This window comes from Schistosoma haematobium, chromosome 1 (assembly GCF_000699445.3).
Source record: "Schistosoma haematobium chromosome 1, whole genome shotgun sequence".
NCBI lineage: Eukaryota > Metazoa > Platyhelminthes > Trematoda > Strigeidida > Schistosomatidae > Schistosoma > Schistosoma haematobium.
The window spans coordinates 88,113,506-88,125,327 of NC_067196.1; the positions used below are offsets into that span (position 1 = coordinate 88,113,506).

At 39.9% G+C, this 11,822-nt stretch overlaps 1 protein-coding gene across 1 annotated transcript in view; it reads right to left on the reverse strand.

Moving 5' to 3' along the window:
- MS3_00002387 (uncharacterized protein) overlaps positions 1–1,515 on the reverse strand; it is a 40,396-nt gene extending 38,881 nt beyond the window's left edge. The window contains exon 1 of the mRNA XM_051209961.1: positions 1,423–1,515. The gene's annotated coding sequence lies outside the window, so the exon portion shown is untranslated. The remainder of the gene's footprint in view (positions 1–1,422) is intronic.
- Positions 1,516–11,822: the final 10,307 nt, after the last annotated feature.

An 11,822-nucleotide genomic window follows, 5' to 3' on the forward strand; every position in this document is an offset into this window, starting at 1 on the left:
AGAATTCTAACCCTGTACTCACCCTGGATGGTGAGCAGATAGAAGTAGTCGAGAAGTTCGAGTATCTGGGTAGCTGCATAAGTGCTGGTGGGGGTGTGAGTGATGAGATCAATGCACGAATAGTGAAAGCCAGAGCGGCTTATGCCAATCTAGGCCATCTTTGGCGCCTTCGTGATGTTAGTCTGGCTGTAAAAGGTCGGATCTACAATGCGTCAGTGAGAGCAGTTTTGCTCTATGCTTGTGAAACCTGGCCTCTCCGAGTTGAGGACGGTAGACGACTCTCTGTGTTCGATCATCGTTGTCTCCGAAGGATCGCTGACATTCAGTGGCAACACCATGCCAGTAGTAATGCAGAGGTCCGGAATCGTGTGTTCGGACACAGAGGCGATAACGCAATTGGTGTCACCATCTTGAAACACCGACTTTGGTGGCTTGGACATGTTCTACGAATGTCGTCCAAGAGAATTCCACGTCGTGCATTATTTGTCGACGCTGGGACTGGTTGGAAAAAGTGGAGAGGTGGTAAGTGTATTACATGGTGTCGGGGTATGGAAGAAAGCTGCAGAGGGCTGGCTTGTGTTGGTCCTTCACGACTCCCTGGTTGGGGTCCGAGAGATGGTGCTACACAGTGGCTAGAGACGTTATCAGATATGGCTCAGAATAGAAGCCAGTTGCGATCCTGCTGTAACATTTTACTTTCTTCATGAAAAGTGGTTGCTTCTTCCTTAATTGAAAGATTTCTGATTGTACCTTTTCGCCTCCCCAATTATTACTATTATTATTATTACACTACCTTACACTAATCTGTTTGTTATTGTTTCTTTTTTTCTCTTCGAAATCTCATTTTGTGTGGCGCATATATATTTGGTGCCCTCTTGTACCAATATTTGTGTTCGAATACAACAAATAAAGGAAGCAGGTGAATTTTTTCAGTCACCTTGGCATCGCTTAGTGGCTGTTCATAAATTATCCGTCAGTCAATTGTAACGTAAAACGTCGTACGTCTATACATCGATCCAAGTTGTCACACCATGAATTATAGTCACACCCAATAAACCTAGGTATCAGTAGAACAAAACTAACATGATCACTACAAATCTTCAGCACTCTTTCGTCAGAATAGAAATAGCACTCCAGATCATGAACCACTTATTCGATATCACTTACAATAACTCTAATTCAATAATCCTAAGCATCCAACTACAGAAAAGCGTATGACATGACGTCAGGTATATATGGTACGGAGAGCTTTTAGAAAATATCTATATTTTATACAAAAATCCTCAAACCAACAGAAATGGGAGATTATATTGATATCGATTTGTGTGGAAAAATTATAACGTGGCACTCAACAACTCTTGTTCATACTTTAGTAAATGGGTCAACGACGTATGCGATAATCATAAACGATATACTATTTACCTTACTTGTTCCTTCCTTCTTGACAAGACCTTTGAGATTATTGAACATTACCAACTGAGTAACGCAATTTACAAAACTGACGGATTCAAAATCAAATGGTTCAAATAGTTGCGGACGGAATAGAAGCTTTCGCCTAACGGGCTTCCGGGTCTACAAGCTGTGGATCACCAATATCACCAGGCAGAAACCTAGGTATATTAACGATAACAGAGGAAAAAATGGTAAATCATAGTAAGATATCTTTAGTCCTTAAAAATATATCAACTTGCCTCTTAAAGGACTTCTGGGTAGTCGCTTGGACTAGTTCAGTCAGCACCGAATTCCAGTATTTGACAACTCTTAAAGTGTTGAAGTTGTGTCTACAGTCCGTTCTGCTATGTTGTGTCTCTAGTTTCTTGGTGTTACCCTTTAGGTTTGTGTTGGAGTTTGTAGCAGTAATAAATCTCCGAAATAAATAGGTCTGTAAGTTTTCGACATTGGATGCTGACCACACGTTTTAATGGACTCACCTAGCTGAAGGCGCTCGGTCATGCATCCGCACCAGATCACGTGTGGAAATGCCGTGCTCAATAACCCTTGTAATCACTAGCCTGATTAGATCAGTCGATTCACGATATATTGATAACCTCTCAGATATATCTTCGAACCTCCTCTCCTCTGCCTTTTGATTTCACTTGGTGGGTACGCTTCATAATGGAAGGTGTTACTGATTAAAGCGTTGTCAAACTCCGAATACCTGTGGCATCTTCAAGCTAAACTGGAGTACGTGTTTAAGGGGATGTTCAGAAGTGTCAAGTATACTATAAGCCATTAAAAACTCATCTCTAAGACTCATATCCTCTAGTGGTTAAATGTTTAGTGGTTGGAGATGCTTTTCACAAGGTTTGAATTTGAGTCTCTGAACTGATTTTGTGGATCGCCGTCGGATACGTTCCACAGTGTCCTTATCTTTTTGCAGTAAGAAAGGAAATACTATGTTTCCGTGCTCTAAATGGGGACGGATGAAACTGTTGAAGGTTGTGTGGAAAGCTCTTCCATCAAATGGTCAGAAATGCGCTTCAATGTTACCAGTGCAAGGTTTGCTCGAAACGTGTGATCCAGCTTACTGCGTCTGTTGTATGCATTTACTATGAGATCGTGCACGCTTCGTGGAATCAACCTTTGTAGTTGTCGCACTGTATCCAAGATGTGACAGCAAAATGGCATCCAGGTCGTTTGCATGAATTTTTCATGACTATAGTGACGTAAATTATTTTATAGATCCTAGAGAAAACCTAAGACCGTAAAAAAACGTACACTGAAAACGCGTAAAAATGGATAAAAACGAGTGGTACAAAGGGTTAGGATAAACTAAAGCTAGCCTTTACTTGAAAAACTGAAAAAAAAACGAATAGTAAGCTAAGGCAAAACCACAGTTAAATATTAGGTTGGATAAAACTCAAAAAAGTAATCTACCCAACGTATAGCTCAGAACAGATTCTTTAGATCAGAAATGGTACTTCTGTTGCGTTAGAAAACAGTAAAAGTTTGAAACATGTAAATCACGTTGGGACTAATCTTCCCGTTCGCAAAGCGCGCACGTTGTCCTACAGCCTATAGTGGTTCTTTTCTAGTAAACTTCTGGGAGTGTCTGTCCTTGTCTGTGGTGGGACAGAGTGAAGAGATCTAGCTTCTCAAGCCACTTCTGTGTGGTAAACCCCGGGGTTCTGGAATTGCACGGGTAGCTGCCCTCCGTAATTTTTCCAAAATGTGACACATCCAATCGTTACTAATTCCAACGCAAGCTGTCAGTATTATGTATTAGCTCAGTTTTGCTGATAATATTGGAGGGTACGGCAGCATGATCACTTTTCTCCAAGGGAGTCACGATTGAGTGGTTGTCAATTAAGAATCTTATGTTTGTAAGCATGCACTCTGAGCGTTATGGCGTCTGGCTATTTCTTCGCCGAACTGCTATCTTCACAGCAGTAGACCGCGGTCTTACGATCATGACTCACTGTCACCCTAAGATACTTGTGAGACCGGTTCACGGGTAATGGCACTTCCCCTATGCCGTATCCATTTACCTTTGTATCCCCAAGGTGCAAGTAGATACACTTCGTCGTGTTGGTATGTGCCAGACACTCTTCAAATCACCTAGTCAGAATATTCGAGTCCGACGGAAGTGCTCATGCATCTGCGCCTCATGTTATTTCTCGCCAGCGCATAGTAACATTGAGGACTCAACAATACTTGAGAGTTCATTTACCTACAGTATTAAAAGTGAAGGACCTAAGATAAAGTCCTGTGGTATTCCACTATTCACTGGTTTCCAAATAGAGCACCTAGAATTTACTTTAACGTTCTGTCCACAACCTACTAGAAATCCTTGATCCGTTTTGGGGTAGATCCGTCAATGCCTAAATTTTCAAGCTCCAGTGGCAGTCTATTCGTTGCCACCTTATCAAATGACTTGCTGAAGTCTATGTATACTACATCCACTGACTTTCAATTGTTTATGTCCTCTATTCATTGCTCTTTTGCTACAATGAGATCTGCTGTGCATAATTATCCTTTACCGAAACCATGTTGTTCGCTGTTTAACAAGCTGTTGGTTTCCACGAATGTCATTATGGTCTTTTTGACTATTCTTTTCAGTATTTGAACTACGGCACTGGTGAAGCTAAGAGATTCTTAGTTCGATGGAACTTGTCTTGATCCTGTTTTGTGTATTGGAGTGACGACTGCATCCTTCCAGTCTGTAGGTAGCTCACCTCAGTCAAGTGACATATGGAATATCGTAGTCAGTGGAGCAACAATATATGGTTCACTTTTTCTCAAGATTTTAGGGTGTAGTTAAACTGGTCCTTTTGATTTTTACGTGATCGATGTACTGGAAACCTCCAGTACACCAATTTGGTCAAAGTCCACAGTGAGCATTTGATTTTGTGACGTTTTCCTTGAATATATTCCTTCTAGAAAGGATACCTTTGAGAAAATTATCCCGGAATGTTTTGCCACGGCATCTACTTTGTCCCAATCCTCCTCTGTAATTTGAGATCCGCTCCCTTCCTTAATTGGGTTGGAGTTCAATTCTGCGTTCCTGTTCTCTGATTTATGCACGAGAACAGTCTTTCTGGCTATTTGATTACAGATCGAAATCATGAGTCAGTTGAAGCTAGACCACCATTGAAAACCTGGAAGCACTGGACGGCCGTTTCGTCCTAGTATGGGACCCCTCAGCAGTGCGCATCCACGATCCCGCACCACGCGAGGCTCGAACCCAGGACCTGCTGGCTTCGCGCGCGAGCACTGCGCACTGCTGAGGAGTCCCATACTAGGACGAAACGGCCGTCCAGTGCTTCCGGGTTTTCAATGGTGGTCTAGCTTCAGCTGACTCATGATTTCAATCTGTGAAATTTCCAAAAATCTCCACAAACCCCTTCTGATACTTGATTACAGGTTGGGTCAACTGAATATCATATTTTCGCTGAGATGCCAGAGTTGTAATTATACACTAATTTCGTACCGACCTGTAGCGGCACATTGTATTTGTTATGCCAAGGCTGATGGTGATGTTCCAACATTTCTTCTCTTGTCTCAGTAAACTTCGAATATCCCGGTTGATCAAGGGGCAACCGTACTTCTTCTTCTTTGTGACCGTCCAATGTATAAATTGTTGAGTTACCTGATTGTATAGCTGCCTGCAACAAATCCATGCCTCCTACTAATGCGGCTGAGTCGGATTTGCAGTTTTCAGTCGATGCTGCAAAGTTGATCACCTTCATGTCTGCCTTCCATATGTTAGGACGTGTCGGTGCATATATTTGACAGGCTATCTCAGCCATGAACTTGAATACGTTGACTGTATGATCGCTTCTAACCATAGTTGGAAGGAAAGCTTGTAGAATTATGGTCTACTATGATATTAGTACTGCTCTAATAATAGACCTAATCCTATAATTGTGGATTTGTCATGATATAACTGCCTAATCTATAGGATCTTACGTGGAAGTCACGTCATCGTCTACACCAACTCACTACATCGTAACAAATACCAATGCATGATAAAGAACAAACTTAGGCTAGAGATAGAACAATATATTTAACATGAATAAAAGATATATAGTAACATTCAGCAGGGATCACGTCTGTATGGCCGAGCCACGCCATACAATCAACTCCAAATAATTTAGTCCATTCTTCCCGCCCTCTTCATCGTTGAGTTTTTCTCCGTGTTAAATGTTGAATGTCCATTTCCCACATTGTCTCGTATTAGGGCCCAATGCCAAAACAAGCTATTCACTAAAATCATCACCGTGTGTGAAAGAAATAGTTCAAAAGAGATGGAGAGTTTTGTAGGTAATATATGGTTGTATGTCAAATCTGTTGGAATAAAGTCAAGACGATTGTGGCTTCTATCCATTTGTAGTCAAAAAATGTTTTTGATTACTCTAACTCTAAGTTTCCGCAATTTATGGACGGTGAATTTAAGTACCTACTTTAAGTCTTTTAAGTCTGTTTGACCGGAAATTAAGTTTACCCAAAAGGACGTAATCCACTACAAATTATGGATAGTAGTATACTACGTATAATTTACTGTCACCCAGCAGAGCAACAGCTTACAAGACCCTGAGTTGCGGGCAACTGTATAAACAGCTCATATGGTTAAGGTGGAATTGCTTCGTAGAATTATCGAGGTGATTGTTCGTTCGGAAGTTAGAGTGCGGCCTTGGTTAGAAACAGATATTATTCTTGATGTATTCCGTTTATAAAAAAGAGTACAAAAACCTATCGAATTAATGAATAAAGCAACAAAGTAAAATATATAGGAGCAAACTGAGCTACATGGCGGACAGTATTTGTCCTCACAAAGTAATTATATTATATATATATACATATGGGTTTGAGTTATTACTGAAGCGTATTAATGACTTGTTCGTGTGGATAGAACTCTGATATTCCTATGAATTCACATGCACCTCACTAACTGCATTATTTAGGACTTCAAGCCTGCTTTTACATTTACTAAACCAAGATGCAGTCAAAGACAATTGGGAGCTGGTAAAAGTCACACTAATTTCCAGATCAGTATGCAGGCGATATGGGTGGGTGAAGTGCAAAGACACACTAAGACCCAACTCACCCAGAAGAAACTCACTATCTCGTCTTCTAAAGTTCGCATAAACAAAAACAGTAATAAAGAAGGATGTTCTGCCAGAAGATATACAAGGAGAAAAATATGAATGACAAGGGTGGTTAGTATATGGTAGGATAACACCTGCCATGAGTTTGTATGACTTAAGGTGTCTATCCACAAATATATTCTTAGTGACCTCCAAATATTCACCACACACCTTGCTAACTGTCTTCGGCACTCTCCACAATACAGCAAAGTCTTTTTTCAAACGCCCGGGAAAGAATAATGGAAAACAGTAAAGAATAATAGGTGATATTCGGGAATCGACAAATTATAGAAGTAAATGACGAGTAATCCCAAAAGCATGCAGCCTCTTTATTTAGTAAATCAAATAAAGAACCTCCTTCGATAATGATAAAACATAAAAGGACCAAGAGAGATCAGATGAAAAGGTAACACCAAGATATTAGACCTTCGACACTGGGTCTCCGATGGCACAAGCATTATGGGATCCCAGCATGGTGTTAAGTTTTTAAATTTCACATTCTTATCACCAGATACCTTCTTAGATATATAGATTATCTGTAACTTTCTCCACATTAGTTGAGAAGGACCTGTTGAGGACACTTGTGAATGAATAACACGGAACGTCAGCACATTTTTAAGGAGGAGGTTTGGGATTCCATAACGTCCTGCATGAACGTCTGGGTATCTGATCCTCTCATCTAGATATTTCGTCAGGTTATCTGTTTTCTTGTTTGTTTTAGCACATCATTATGTCTATTGAGCTCACGACATATTCAGGCGCGTTTATGAAGAGCTTACAACCTTTCTCTGTACGGGTTACAAAAAGGTACAATCAGCGACGTCATGGTAGCTGGCAATATGCATTGAGACGAATGAACATTATTCATATGTCGATTACCGAACTCCAAACATCTAACCGGCCATCTTTCAATATTTATCGTCAGAATCGATCAAGATATAAGAAAAGGAAACTTGTTGAAATACTTTATGCTGAGAATTATATATTGTACCGAAACTATAATGTTGACTAGACCTTATAATAATAATAAATGTTGGGATGAATCAAGTGACTGGAAACATTTTCGAGTATCAGACTCGGTGAAAATAGTAGTACGACCATTCTTCAAACCAGTGGATATAGGGAGAACGACATCAGATGACTGACGTACGAAAGACTTTTTGAAGTCATAAACATTCAGGTGGTTATCGCTTTTATTGTTCCTGTGACCTGTAAGTTCTTTAAAGAATTTCCACATAATTGGGGAGGTTTACAAGATAGGAGTTTCTGAGTAAACATTGAGTTGAGACGTCTAATCTCTAGGTTTATGAGACCATTTAGCTTACGAACTTCAATAGAATTTTTCTCCTTGTAAAATCTTTCTTTTACCCTCTGTAGCCGTTTTAGTTGTGGGATGTAAGTCGATCAAAACCTTGAAGATGCCACAGGTATTCGGAGTTTGACAACGCTTTAATCAGTAACACCTTCTATTATGAAGCGTACCCACCAAGTGAAATCAAAAGACAGAGGAGAGGAGGTTCGAAGATATATCTGAGAGGTTATCAATATATCGTGAATCGACTGATCTAATCAGGCTAGTGATTACAAGGGTTATTGAGCACGGCATTTCCACACGTGATCTGGTGCGGATGCATGACCGAGCGCCTTCAGCTAGGTGAGTCCATTAAAACATGTGGTCAGCATCCAATGTCGAAAACTTACAGACCTATTTATTTCGGAGATTTATTTACCGCTACAACCTAAAAATGGTTTCATTGGGATAACAAGTAACAAAACAGAATTTAAAGTAACAAGTGATAACATCAGTAGTATTTTCCAATGAGCCATCTGTAAATAATCCCCAGTTAGTCGTACGAAACATGTTTTTTCAGGTTTTGACTATTTTTTTCTGAGTAATTTCTATATTTTACTTTCTTGATATAATGTAAGAGTGTACTCTTCTCATGCTTTCCGCATACTTTAGGTAGAACCCGAATTGTACAGTGATTCGAGCTGGAAAATAGAGCACATTTACGAGTCACATATGTACCCATATCATTAATTAAAAATGTCTAAATGAGCATCCAAACGAGGTGGTGGCTTAGTGATGTAAGCAATCTATAGCCACATGAATTGAAATCACCACATAGAATTGAAAGTGAACCACTGAAGGCAGTAACAGTAAATCCAGTGAATTCATCAGTGTGGAGTCACCAAGTGTTGGTAACATAAACATATTTGTATATATCAAAGTGTTTTTGACAGCATCTTGAAGTTAGACAGTTGATAAAGTCATTTGGAAACTTGAAACATGCAAAAGTAGATCGACACCAGCTCACGTTTACAAACGTAGCCACACTGGCGCCACACCTCGTTTTATTGCTCGGTCGATTTTGATAATAGGTATTGAAATCACGAAGTGATACTAAGCAGTCGTCCTGTAAATCAGTTATTCAAGCTTCTTGAATTGTGATGACACCATAGTTACGACATATGCCTTGACTTAGTTGGGATTAAAGATAGTCCACCTTATTAATTAGTGATCGACAGTTATAATTTAACAGCTTTGGAACCGACGTATAAATAAGGTTCATTCTCTCCAACGTATATTGCCAACCACCACGATGTATCTGATCGTATGTTTCTGTAACTCGTACGGCGAAACGTCATAAACCTTTTAAAACACATCTGTATGGATTATGCAATAAACAGACATAATGATATGTTAAAACAGAATAAAAAAAACAGATAACTCGTTCGAATATTTAGATGGCAAAAACAGGTATCCAAGGTATTCAAGCAGGCCGCCATCAAATGTTTTCTCATATTCAAGGAAGTTGATGTATAAAGACTGATTCCATTCAATTGATTGACCAACGATGATCCTTAATGTCCTGATTTGTTCTGTGCACGACCAATTTTTACGGAATCCGGCCCACTGATCATGAAGCCAGGTGTCCACTGAACCTTTTATCCGGTTCGGTGCTTCTCTGGTCCCTTTACAGTTGTTCTCCACAGCAGTTTCCCCTTCTGTGAATAGATCTTGCAAGTCTTAGAACCTGTTGTTGAGAGTTAACTTGAATTTGTTCAGTTTGTCACTATGTCGGAGGAAGACTGTATTGGACCTTCGTAATTCCGTCTTTCCAGCTGTCTATTGTTTCTCTACCTTCAACTTCGTCTAGACCACAATCACCAAGTGGTGATCCGAAGCTGTGTCAGTTCCTCTCCTGGTTCATAAGCTCTCCATTGACTTTCTGAATTTTTAATTGATGCCAATATGGTTGATCTGGTTCTCTGTAGTATGTTTTCGGTGATACATATGTAGCTTTGTGAATGCGTTTGTGGGTGAATATAGAAGTGCCACCTATTAACATTTTGCCGAATGTACATAAATCCGCAAATCTGTCACCATTCTCGTTCCTGTCTCCCAGATACTCCATATCGTCCCGTGATATCAGCGTACCCGATTTCGTCCATTCCCGAGCTTGGCGTTCATGTCGCTCATCAGGATGGTCAGACACTTTCCTGGGCACTTCGCATTGATTGATTGTAGCCTCTCATAAAACTAATCTTTATCGTTACCATTGTTGTCTTTTCTGGGTGCGTAATACCGCATGACATTCATTGTGATTCACTCCTCCTTTCTTTTCAAGGATGATTTGAAGATTCTGAATAGATGCGATTACCATCTCATCAGTGCATTTCGTGCTTCTTTGAACGGCATCAGTGCAACTGGTTGTGTGTGGAACATTTTCTTCTTTTTGACCGGCGTACAACAGAATCTCTCCCGAGTATAATTTTTTTATCCATCTATGGTCCGATAGGTTTCACTAGTTCCGAGATGTGTGCCCTCTTTTCCTCAGCTATTAAGTTGACCATACTGGTCTCCCACACTGTCTGAAAATTCCATGTATCTATATTAATTATTGCTCTGATTACTAGAAAGGACAGGAAGAATCGACTTCTTAAATGGAACAAACAATTAATTCCTTGTTCGACTTTCGGATGACGTGAACTTGTTACATTATTCCACTTTAAACTCTAGGATCCTGGTATGTCTGGGCAGTGATCATATGGAAATTTAGCGATAAATTAAGTCCTAAATCAAATAATTTTGTAAGTCTTTAACATTACTGCAGACCTTATTGATTTTATTGTACACACCCTGACTGAATGAGCTCACTCAAGCATCCGCATCAGGATGGCCACGCACCCCTCGCTTCAACTAGTCAGCTCACACCACATGTTGCCCGAAACATCCACTGTCTTCCAAATATATCTTCGAAGTCCTCTATTCCTGACTTTTGGTTTGGCTGGGCTTGGGATCCTCTGTTACAAGTTTTTTAGGGACAAAAGCATTATCAAGCCCTGAATATCCGTGACACTGACAAAAGTAAATTTTTCCATCAGGGACAATGTAGTCGAACATAGTTTATGTTCAGCACCATACTGCAAATAACTTTTATGGTGGACATAGCACGAAATAAAGTTTTCTCTTACTTACACCTGTCCTAGCTTCAAAACCAGTCATTAATATCATCGGGGTACATTACAACTGAACATATATCATATAGAAATAGAAAACATGGTATTTTATCAAGGCTATAAAAAATTTAAATTTTGGTGTCATTACACTCTCCAAGAAGACTTGTCTAGGGAACACTATTGCAATACCAGAAAACTTCCCCTCGACGCCAATAAATCCATTGTGTTGACGCCACCATACAGTATCGTAAACTTTTTATTGTCTATAAACAACGTTCACCTGAAAAAAACGTCTGGGTTATGTCTCACACTCTAAGAAGGATATTGCTGTCCTGGAGCGTGTTCAAAGAAGGGAAACTATGAAGTTGCCTGGATCAAATGAACATAATCAGCTCTCATAAAAGTTCTTGACTTCCAGTCAGTGCAAAATAGAGGGATTAAATGGAGTAAGACCAAGGCATATCATTTCGCTCATAATTCCCCTCGTCATAACAAAACACTAGTTCACTTTGTCACCAAATAAAACTTGAGCATACATAGGTTTAAGAAACAACATGGAAGAACCTGTACAAACTCCGTACAAGCTTTCCGTGGTTAGAATAACGAAGTTATGGAACTCATTACCAGAGGGGATGATAAGGAAACCTGTCAGTCCTTTCACAAAATACTCTACATGTGTCACAAGTAATGAGGGGATTACGCTAAACGTTGTCGCCCTATCACTTCTGTTTTTGGCTGATTTCTTAAGACTCTTCCGTTTTTAGAAGGAAA